The following is an 8,169-nucleotide window of genomic DNA, read 5'->3' on the forward strand; positions in this document are numbered from 1 at the left end:
ACATTTAATTTTTTCAACTTATCAATGAATTTACTTGAGTTAAGAAGTAATAGAGGTCTAAAGTTAATGTTTTTGAGCACCTTCAGCCAAACCACACTGGACATGCCCAATCTTGTCTGATCTTGGAAGCTATGCAGTGTTGGGCCTGGTTAGTACTTGGATGGGAGACCACCTGGGAATACCAGGTGCTGTAAGTAATTTTATGCAGCCATAACATTCTTTTCTATTACATTTTAAATTTAATTTTTTCAACTTATCAATGAATTTACTTGAGTTAAGAAGTAATAGAGGTCTAAAGTTAATGTTTTTGAGCATCTACAGCCAAACCACACTGGACATGCCCAATCTCGTCTGATCTTGGAAGCTATGCAGTGTTGGGCCTGGTTAGTACTTGGATGGGAGACCACCTGGGAATACCAGGAGCTGTAGGTAATTTTATACTGCCATAACATTCTTTTCTATTACATTTTACATTTAATTTTTCAACTTATCATTGAATTTACTTGAGTTAAAAAGTAAAAGAGGTCTAAAGTTATTACTTTTGAGCACCTACAGCCAATCCACACTGGACATGCCCCATCTCGTCTTATCTTGGTAGCTATGCAGTGTTGGGCATGGTCAGTATTTGGATGGGAGACCACCTGGGAAAACCAGGTGCAGTAGGAAATTTTATACTGCCATAACATTCTTTTCTATTACATTTTACATTTAATTTTTTCAACTTATCAATGAATTTACTTGAGTTAAGAAGTAATAGAGGTCTAAATGTAATTCTTTTGAGCACCTACAGCCAAACCACACTGGACATGCCCAATCTCGTCCGATCTTGGAAGCTATGCAGTGTTGGGCCTCGTTTGTACTTGGATGGGAGACCACCTGGGAATACCAGGTGCTGTAGGTAATTTTAGACACCCAAAACATTCTATTCTATTACATTTTACATTTCATTTTTTCAACTTATCAATGAATTTTCTTGAGTTAAGAAGTAAAAGAGGTCTAAAGTTAATGTTTTTGGGCACCTACAGCCAAACCACACTGGACATGCCCAATCTCGTCTGATCTTGGAAGCTATGCAGTGTTGGACCTGGTTAGTACTTGGATGGGAGACCACCTAGGAATCCCAGATGCTGTAGGTAATTTTATACTGCAATAACAGTCTTTTCTATTACATTTTACATTTAATTTTTTCAACTTATCAATGAATTTACTTGAGTTAAGAAGTAAAAGAGGTCTAAAGTTAAGGCTTTTAGCACCTACAAGCAAACCACACTGGACATGCCCAATCTCGTCTGATCTTGGAAGCTATGCAGTGTTGGGCCTGGTTAGTACTTGGATGGGAGACCACCTGGGAATACCAGGTGCTGTAGGTAATTTTATATAGCCATAACATTCTTTTCTATTACATTTTACATTACATTTTTTCAACTTAGCAATGAATTTACTTGAGTTAAGAAGTAAAAGAGGTCTAAAGTTAATATTTTTCAGCACCTATAGCCAAACCACACTGGACATGGCCAATGTCGTTTGATCTTGGAAGCTATGCAGTGTTGGGCATGGTCAGTACTTGGATGGGAGACCACCTGGGAATACCAGGTGCTGTAGGTAATTTTATACTGCCATAACATTCTTTTCTATTACATTTTACATTTAATTTTTTCAACTTATCAATGAATTTACTTGAGTTAAGAAGTAATAGAGGTCTAAAGTTAATGATTTTGACCACCTACAGCCAATCCACACTGGACATGCCCAATCTCGTCTTATCTTGGAAGCTATGCAGTGTTGGGCGTGGTCCGTACTTGGATGGGAGACCACCTGGGAAAACCAGGTGCAGTAGGTAATTTTATACTGCCATAGCATTCTTTTCTATTACATTTTACATTTAATTTTTTCAACTTATCAATGAATTTACTTGAGTTAAGAAGTAATACAGGTCTAAAGTTAATGTTTTTGAGCACCTACAGCCAAACCACACTGGACACGCCCAATCTCGTCTGATCTTGGAAGCTATGCAGTGTTGGGACTGGTTTCTACTTGGATGGGAGACTACCTAGGAATCCCAGGTTCTGTAGGTAATTTTATACTGCCATAAGATTCTTTTCTATTACATTTTACATTTAATTTTTTCAACTTATCAATGAATTTACTTGAGTAAAGAAGTAAAAGAGGTCTAAAGTTAATGTTTTTGAGCACCTACAGCCAAACCACACTGGACATGCCCAATCTCATCTGATCTTAGAAACTATGCAGTGTTGGGCCTGGTTAGTACTTGGATGGGAGACCACCTAGGAATCAAAGGTGCTGTAGGTAATTTTATACTGCCATAACAGTCTATTACATTTTACATTTAATTTTTTCAACTTATCAATGAATTTCCTTGAGTTAAGAAGTAATAGAGGTCTAAAGTTAATATTTTTCAGCACCTATAGCCAAACCACACTGGACATGGCCAATGTCGTCTGATCTTGGAAGCTATGCAGTGTTGGGCATGGTTAGTACTTGGATGGGAATCCACCTGGGAATACCAGGTGCTGTAGGTAATTTTATACTGCCATAACATTCTTTTCTATTACATTTTACATTTTATTTTTTTCACTTATCATTGAATTTACTTGAGTTAAGAAGTAATAGAGGTCTAAAGTTAATATTTTTGAGAAACTACAGCCAAACCACACTGGACATGTCCAATCTCATCGGATCTCGGAAGCTATGCAGTGTAGGGCCTGGTTAGTACTTGGATGGGAGACCACCTAGGAATACCAGGTGCTATAGGTAATTTTATACTGCCATAACAGTCTTTTCTATTTCATTTTACATTTAATTTTTTCAAATTATCAATGAATTTTCTTGAGTAAAGAAGTAAAAGACGTTAAAAGTTAATATTTTTGAGCACCTACAGCCAAACCACACTGGACATGCCCAATCTCATCTGATCTTGGAAGCTATGCAGTGTTGGGACTGGTTTGTACTTGGATGGGAGACTACCTAGGAATCCCAGGTGCTGTAGGTAATTTTATACTGCCATAACCGTCTTTTCTATTACATTTTACATTTAATTTTTTCAACTTATCAATGAATTTACTTGAGTTAAGAAGTAATAGATGTCTAAAGTTAATGCTTTTGAGCACCTACAGCCAAACCACACTGGACATGCCCAATCTCGTCTGATCTTGGAAGCTATGCAGTGTTGGGACTTGTTTGTACTTGGATGGGAGACTACCTAGGAATCCCAGGTTCTGTAGGTAATTTTATACTTCCATAACATTCTTTTCTATTACATTTTACATTTCATTTTTCAACTTATCATTGAATTTACTTGAGTTAAGAAGTAATAGAGGTCTAAAGTTAATGTTTTTGAGCACCTACAGCCAAACCACACTGGACATGCCCAATCTCGTCTGATCTTGGAAGCTATGCAGTGTTGGGCCTGGTTAGTACTTGGATGGGAGACCACCTGGGAATACCAGGTGCTGTAAGTAATTTTATGCAGCCATAACATTCTTTTCTATTACATTTTACATTTAATTTTTTCAACTTATCAATGAATTTACTTGAGTTAAGAAGTAAAAGAGGTCTAAAGTTAATGTTTTTGAGCACCTACAGCCAAACCACACTGGACATGCCCAATCTCGTCTGATCTTGGAAGCTATGCAGTGTTGGACCTGTTTAGTACTTGGATAGGAGACCACCTAGGAATCCCAGGTGCTGTAGGTAATATTATACTGCCATAACATTCTTTTCTATTACATTTTAAATTTAATTTTTTCAACTTATCAATGAATTTACTTGAGTTAAGAAGTAATAGAGGTCTAAAGTTAATGTTTTTGAGCATCTGCAGCCAAACCACACTGGACATGCCCAATCTCGTCTGATCTTGGAAGCTATGCAGTGTTGGGCCTGGTTAGTACTTGGATGGGAGACCACCTGGGAATACCAGGAGCTGTAGGTAATTTTATACTGCCATAACATTCTTTTCTATTACATTTTACATTTAATTTTTCAACTTATCATTGAATTTACTTGAGTTAAGAAGTAAAAGAGGTCTAAAGTTATTACTTTTGAGCACCTACAGCCAATCCACACTGGACGTGCCCCATCTCGTCTTATCTTGGAAGCTATGCAGTGTTGGACCTGTTTAGTACTTGGATAGGAGACCACCTAGGAATCCCAGGTGCTGTAGGTAATATTATACTGCCATAACATTCTTTTCTATTACATTTTAAATTTAATTTTTTCAACTTATCAATGAATTTACTTGAGTTAAGAAGTAATAGAGGTCTAAAGTTAATGTTTTTGAGCATCTGCAGCCAAACCACACTGGACATGCCCAATCTCGTCTGATCTTGGAAGCTATGCAGTGTTGGGCCTGGTTAGTACTTGGATGGGAGACCACCTGGGAATACCAGGAGCTGTAGGTAATTTTATACTGCCATAACATTCTTTTCTATTACATTTTACATTTAATTTTTCAACTTATCATTGAATTTACTTGAGTTAAGAAGTAAAAGAGGTCTAAAGTTATTACTTTTGAGCACCTACAGCCAATCCACACTGGACGTGCCCCATCTCGTCTTATCTTGGTAGCTATGCAGTGTGGGGCATGGTCAGTATTTGGATGGGAGACCACCTGGGAAAACCAGGTGCAGTAGGAAATTTTATACTGCCATAACATTCTTTTCTATTACATTTTACATTTAATTTTTTCAACTTATCAATGAATTTACTTGTGTTAAGAAGTAAAAGCGGTCTAAATTTAACGCTTTTGAGCACCTACAGCCAAACCACAGTGGACATGCCCAATCTCGTCTGATATTGGAAGCTATGCAGTGTTGGGCCTGGTTAGTACTTGGATGGGAGACCACCTGGGAATACCAGGAGCTGTAGGTAATTTTATACTGCCATAACATTCTTTTCTATTACATTTTACATTTAATTTTTTCAACTTATCAATGAATTTACTTGAGTTAAGAAGTAATAGAGGTCTAAATGTAATTCTTTTGAGCACCTACAGCCAAACCACACTGGACATGCCCAATCTCGTCCGATCTTGGAAGCTATGCAGTGTTGGGCCTCGTTTGTACTTGGATGGGAGACCACCTGGGAATACCAGGTGCTGTAGGTAATTTTAGACACCCAAAACATTCTATTCTATTACATTTTACATTTCATTTTTTCAACTTATCAATGAATTTACTTGAGTTAAGAAGTAAAAGAGGTCTAAAGTTAATGTTTTTGGGCACCTACAGCCAAACCACACTGGACATGCCCAATCCCATCTGATATTGGAAGCTATGCAGTGTTGGACCTGGTTAGTACTTGGATGGGAGACCACCTAGGAATCCCAGGTGCTGTAGGTAATTTTATACTGCCATAACATTCTTTTCTATTACATTTTACATTTAATTTTTTCAACTTATCAATGAATTTACTTGAGTTAAGAAGTAATAGAGGTCTAAAGTTAATGTTTTTGACCACCTACAGCCAATCCACACTGGACATGCCCAATCTCGTCTTATCTTGGAAGCTATGCAGTGTTGGGCGTGGTCCGTACTTGGATGGGAGACCACCTGCGAAAACCAGGTGCAGTAGGTAATTTTATACTGCCATAGCATTCTTTTCTATTACATTTTACATTTAATTTTTTCAACTTATCAATGAATTTACTTGAGTTAAGAAGTAATACAGGTCTAAAGTTAATGTTTTTGAGCACCTACAGCCAAACCACACTGGACATGCCCAATCTCGTCTGATCTTGGAAGCTATGCAGTGTTGGGACTGGTTTCTACTTGGATGGGAGACTACCTAGGAATCCCAGGTTCTGTAGGTAATTTTATACTGCCATAAGATTCTTTTCTATTACATTTTACATTTAATTTTTTCAACTTATCAATGAATTTACTTGAGTAAAGAAGTAAAAGAGGTCTAAAGTTAACGTTTTTGAGCACCTACAGCCAAACCACACTGGACATGCCCAATCTCATCTGATCTTGGAAGCTATGCAGTGTTGGGCCTGGTTAGTACTTGGATGGGAGACCACCTAGGAATCCCAGGTGCTGTAGGTAATTTTATACTGCCATAACAGTCTATTACATTTTACATTTAATTTTTTCAACTTATCAATGAATTTCCTTGAGTTAAGAAGTAATAGAGGTCTAAAGTTAATATTTTTCAGCACCTATAGCCAAACCACACTGGACATGGCCAATGTCGTCTGATCTTGGAAGCTATGCAGTGTTGGGCATGGTTAGTACTTGGATGGGAATCCACCTGGGAATACCAGGAGCTGTAGGTAATTTTATACTGCCATAACATTCTTTTCTATTACATTTTACATTTTATTTTTTTCCACTTATCATTGAATTTACTTGAGTTAAGAAGTAATAGAGGTCTAAAGTTAATATTTTTGAGAAACTACAGCCAAACCACACTGGACATGTCCAATCTCATCGGATCTTGGAAGCTATGCAGTGTAGGGCCTGGTTAGTACTTGGATGGGAGACCACCTAGGAATACCAGGTGCTATAGGTAATTTTATACTGCCATAACAGTCTTTTCTATTTCATTTTACATTTAATTTTTTCAAATTATCAATTAATTTACTTGAGTAAAGAAGTAAAAGACGTTAAAAGTTAATATTTTTGAGCACCTACAGCCAAACCACACTGGACATGCCCAATCTCATCTGATCTTGGAAGCTATGCAGAGTTGGGACTGGTTAGTACTTGGATGGGAGACTACCTAGGAATCCCAGGTGCTGTAGGTAATTTTATACTGCCATAACCGTCTTTTCTATTACATTTTACATTTAATTTTTTCAACTTATCAATGAATTTACTTGAGTTAAGAAGTAATAGAGGTCTAAAGTTAATGCTTTTGAGCACCTACAGCCAAACCACACTTGACATGCCCAATCTCATCTGATCTTGGAAGCTATGCAGTGTTGGGACTGGTTTGTACTTGGATGGGAGACTACCTAGGAATCCCAGGTTCTGTAGGTAATTTTATACTGCCATAACATTCTTTTCTATTACATTTTACATTTAATTTTTTCAACTTATCAATGAATTTACTTGAGTAAAGAAGTAAAAGAAGTCTAAAGTTAATGTCTTTGAGCACCTACAGCCAAACCACACTGGACATGCCCAATCTCATCTGATCTTGGAAGCTATGCAGTGTTGGGCCTGGTTAGTACTTGGATGGGAGACCACCTGGGAATACCAGGAGCTGTAGGTAATTTATACTGCCATAACATTCTTTTCTATTACATTTTACATTTAATTTTTCAACTTATCATTGAATTAATTGAGTGAAGAAGTAATAGAGGTCTAAAGTTAATGTTTTTGAGCACGTACAGCCAAACCACACTGGACATGCCCAATCTCGTCTGATCTTGGAAGCTATGCAGTGTTGGGACTGGTTAGTACTTGGATGGGAGACCACCTGGGAAAACCAGCTGCAGTAGGTAATTTTATACTGCCATCACATTCTTTTCTATTACATTTTACATAAAATTTTTTCAACTTATCAATGAATTAATTGAGTGAAGAAGTAATAGAGGTCTAAAGTTAATGTTTTTGAGCACGTACAGCCAAACCACACTGGACATGCCCAATCTCGTCTGATCTTGGAAGCTATGCAGTGTTGGGACTGGTTAGTACTTGGATGGGAGACTACCTAGGAATCCCAGGTGCTGTAGGTAATTTTATACTGCCATATCATTCTTTTCTATTACATTTTACATTTAATTTTTTCAACTTATCAATGAATTTACTTGTGTTAAGATGTAAAAGCGGTCTAAATTTAACGCTTTTGAGCACCTACATCCAAAGCACAGTGGACATGCCCAATCTCGTCTGCTCTTGGAAGCTATGCAGTGTTGGGCCTGGTTAGTACTTGGATGGGAGACCACCTGGGAATACCTGGAGCTGTAGCTAATTTTATACTGCCATAACATTCTTTTCTATTACATTTTACATTTAATTTTTTCATTTTATCAATGAATTTACTTGAGTTAAGAAGTAATAGAGGTCTAAATTTAATGCTTTTGAGCACCTACAGCCAAACCACACTGGACATGCCCAATCTCGTCTGATCTTGGAAGCTATGCAGTGTTGGGCCTCGTTTGTACTTGGATGGGAGACCACCTGGGAATACCAGGTGCTGTAGGGA

The 8,169-nt window shown here is 37.5% G+C and overlaps 1 non-coding gene and 29 pseudogenes across 1 annotated transcript; all 30 read left to right on the top strand.

Annotated features, from left to right (window-relative positions):
- Window positions 1–78: 78 nt before the first annotated feature.
- Window positions 79–197, top strand: LOC148483522 (5S ribosomal RNA; annotated as a pseudogene).
- Window positions 198–313: 116 nt separating this feature from the next.
- LOC148483523 (5S ribosomal RNA) lies at window positions 314–432 on the top strand (annotated as a pseudogene).
- A 350-nt stretch (window positions 433–782) lies between these two features.
- LOC148483524 (5S ribosomal RNA) lies at window positions 783–901 on the top strand (annotated as a pseudogene).
- A 116-nt stretch (window positions 902–1,017) lies between these two features.
- LOC148483525 (5S ribosomal RNA) lies at window positions 1,018–1,136 on the top strand (annotated as a pseudogene).
- A 115-nt stretch (window positions 1,137–1,251) lies between these two features.
- On the top strand, window positions 1,252–1,370 carry LOC148483526 (5S ribosomal RNA; annotated as a pseudogene).
- Window positions 1,371–1,486: 116 nt separating this feature from the next.
- Window positions 1,487–1,605, top strand: LOC148483527 (5S ribosomal RNA; annotated as a pseudogene).
- Window positions 1,606–1,721: 116 nt separating this feature from the next.
- Window positions 1,722–1,840, top strand: LOC148483528 (5S ribosomal RNA; annotated as a pseudogene).
- Window positions 1,841–1,956: 116 nt separating this feature from the next.
- Window positions 1,957–2,075, top strand: LOC148483529 (5S ribosomal RNA; annotated as a pseudogene).
- Window positions 2,076–2,191: 116 nt separating this feature from the next.
- Window positions 2,192–2,310, top strand: LOC148483530 (5S ribosomal RNA; annotated as a pseudogene).
- Window positions 2,311–2,421: 111 nt separating this feature from the next.
- On the top strand, window positions 2,422–2,540 carry LOC148483531 (5S ribosomal RNA; annotated as a pseudogene).
- Window positions 2,541–2,656: 116 nt separating this feature from the next.
- LOC148483532 (5S ribosomal RNA) lies at window positions 2,657–2,775 on the top strand (annotated as a pseudogene).
- A 116-nt stretch (window positions 2,776–2,891) lies between these two features.
- On the top strand, window positions 2,892–3,010 carry LOC148483533 (5S ribosomal RNA; annotated as a pseudogene).
- Window positions 3,011–3,126: 116 nt separating this feature from the next.
- Window positions 3,127–3,245, top strand: LOC148483534 (5S ribosomal RNA; annotated as a pseudogene).
- A 115-nt stretch (window positions 3,246–3,360) lies between these two features.
- Window positions 3,361–3,479, top strand: LOC148483535 (5S ribosomal RNA; annotated as a pseudogene).
- Window positions 3,480–3,595: 116 nt separating this feature from the next.
- Window positions 3,596–3,714, top strand: LOC148483536 (5S ribosomal RNA; annotated as a pseudogene).
- Window positions 3,715–3,830: 116 nt separating this feature from the next.
- On the top strand, window positions 3,831–3,949 carry LOC148483537 (5S ribosomal RNA; annotated as a pseudogene).
- Window positions 3,950–4,299: 350 nt separating this feature from the next.
- Window positions 4,300–4,418, top strand: LOC148483538 (5S ribosomal RNA; annotated as a pseudogene).
- Window positions 4,419–4,768: 350 nt separating this feature from the next.
- On the top strand, window positions 4,769–4,887 carry LOC148483539 (5S ribosomal RNA; annotated as a pseudogene).
- A 116-nt stretch (window positions 4,888–5,003) lies between these two features.
- Window positions 5,004–5,122, top strand: LOC148483540 (5S ribosomal RNA; annotated as a pseudogene).
- A 116-nt stretch (window positions 5,123–5,238) lies between these two features.
- Window positions 5,239–5,357, top strand: LOC148483541 (5S ribosomal RNA; annotated as a pseudogene).
- A 351-nt stretch (window positions 5,358–5,708) lies between these two features.
- Window positions 5,709–5,827, top strand: LOC148483542 (5S ribosomal RNA; annotated as a pseudogene).
- Window positions 5,828–5,943: 116 nt separating this feature from the next.
- Window positions 5,944–6,062, top strand: LOC148483543 (5S ribosomal RNA; annotated as a pseudogene).
- Window positions 6,063–6,173: 111 nt separating this feature from the next.
- LOC148483544 (5S ribosomal RNA) lies at window positions 6,174–6,292 on the top strand (annotated as a pseudogene).
- Window positions 6,293–6,409: 117 nt separating this feature from the next.
- Window positions 6,410–6,528, top strand: LOC148483545 (5S ribosomal RNA; annotated as a pseudogene).
- A 116-nt stretch (window positions 6,529–6,644) lies between these two features.
- LOC148483546 (5S ribosomal RNA) lies at window positions 6,645–6,763 on the top strand (annotated as a pseudogene).
- A 116-nt stretch (window positions 6,764–6,879) lies between these two features.
- On the top strand, window positions 6,880–6,998 carry LOC148483547 (5S ribosomal RNA; annotated as a pseudogene).
- Window positions 6,999–7,114: 116 nt separating this feature from the next.
- LOC148483548 (5S ribosomal RNA) lies at window positions 7,115–7,233 on the top strand. Its single transcript, XR_015871230.1, has one exon. It is a non-coding gene; the product is annotated as a 5S ribosomal RNA (ribosomal RNA).
- Window positions 7,234–7,346: 113 nt separating this feature from the next.
- Window positions 7,347–7,465, top strand: LOC148483549 (5S ribosomal RNA; annotated as a pseudogene).
- A 115-nt stretch (window positions 7,466–7,580) lies between these two features.
- LOC148483550 (5S ribosomal RNA) lies at window positions 7,581–7,699 on the top strand (annotated as a pseudogene).
- A 351-nt stretch (window positions 7,700–8,050) lies between these two features.
- Window positions 8,051–8,169, top strand: LOC148483551 (5S ribosomal RNA; annotated as a pseudogene).

Source organism: Taudactylus pleione, unplaced genomic scaffold (genome assembly GCF_031769625.1).
Source record: "Taudactylus pleione unplaced genomic scaffold, aTauple2 ptg000550l, whole genome shotgun sequence".
Classification (NCBI taxonomy): Eukaryota; Metazoa; Chordata; class Amphibia; order Anura; family Myobatrachidae; genus Taudactylus; species Taudactylus pleione.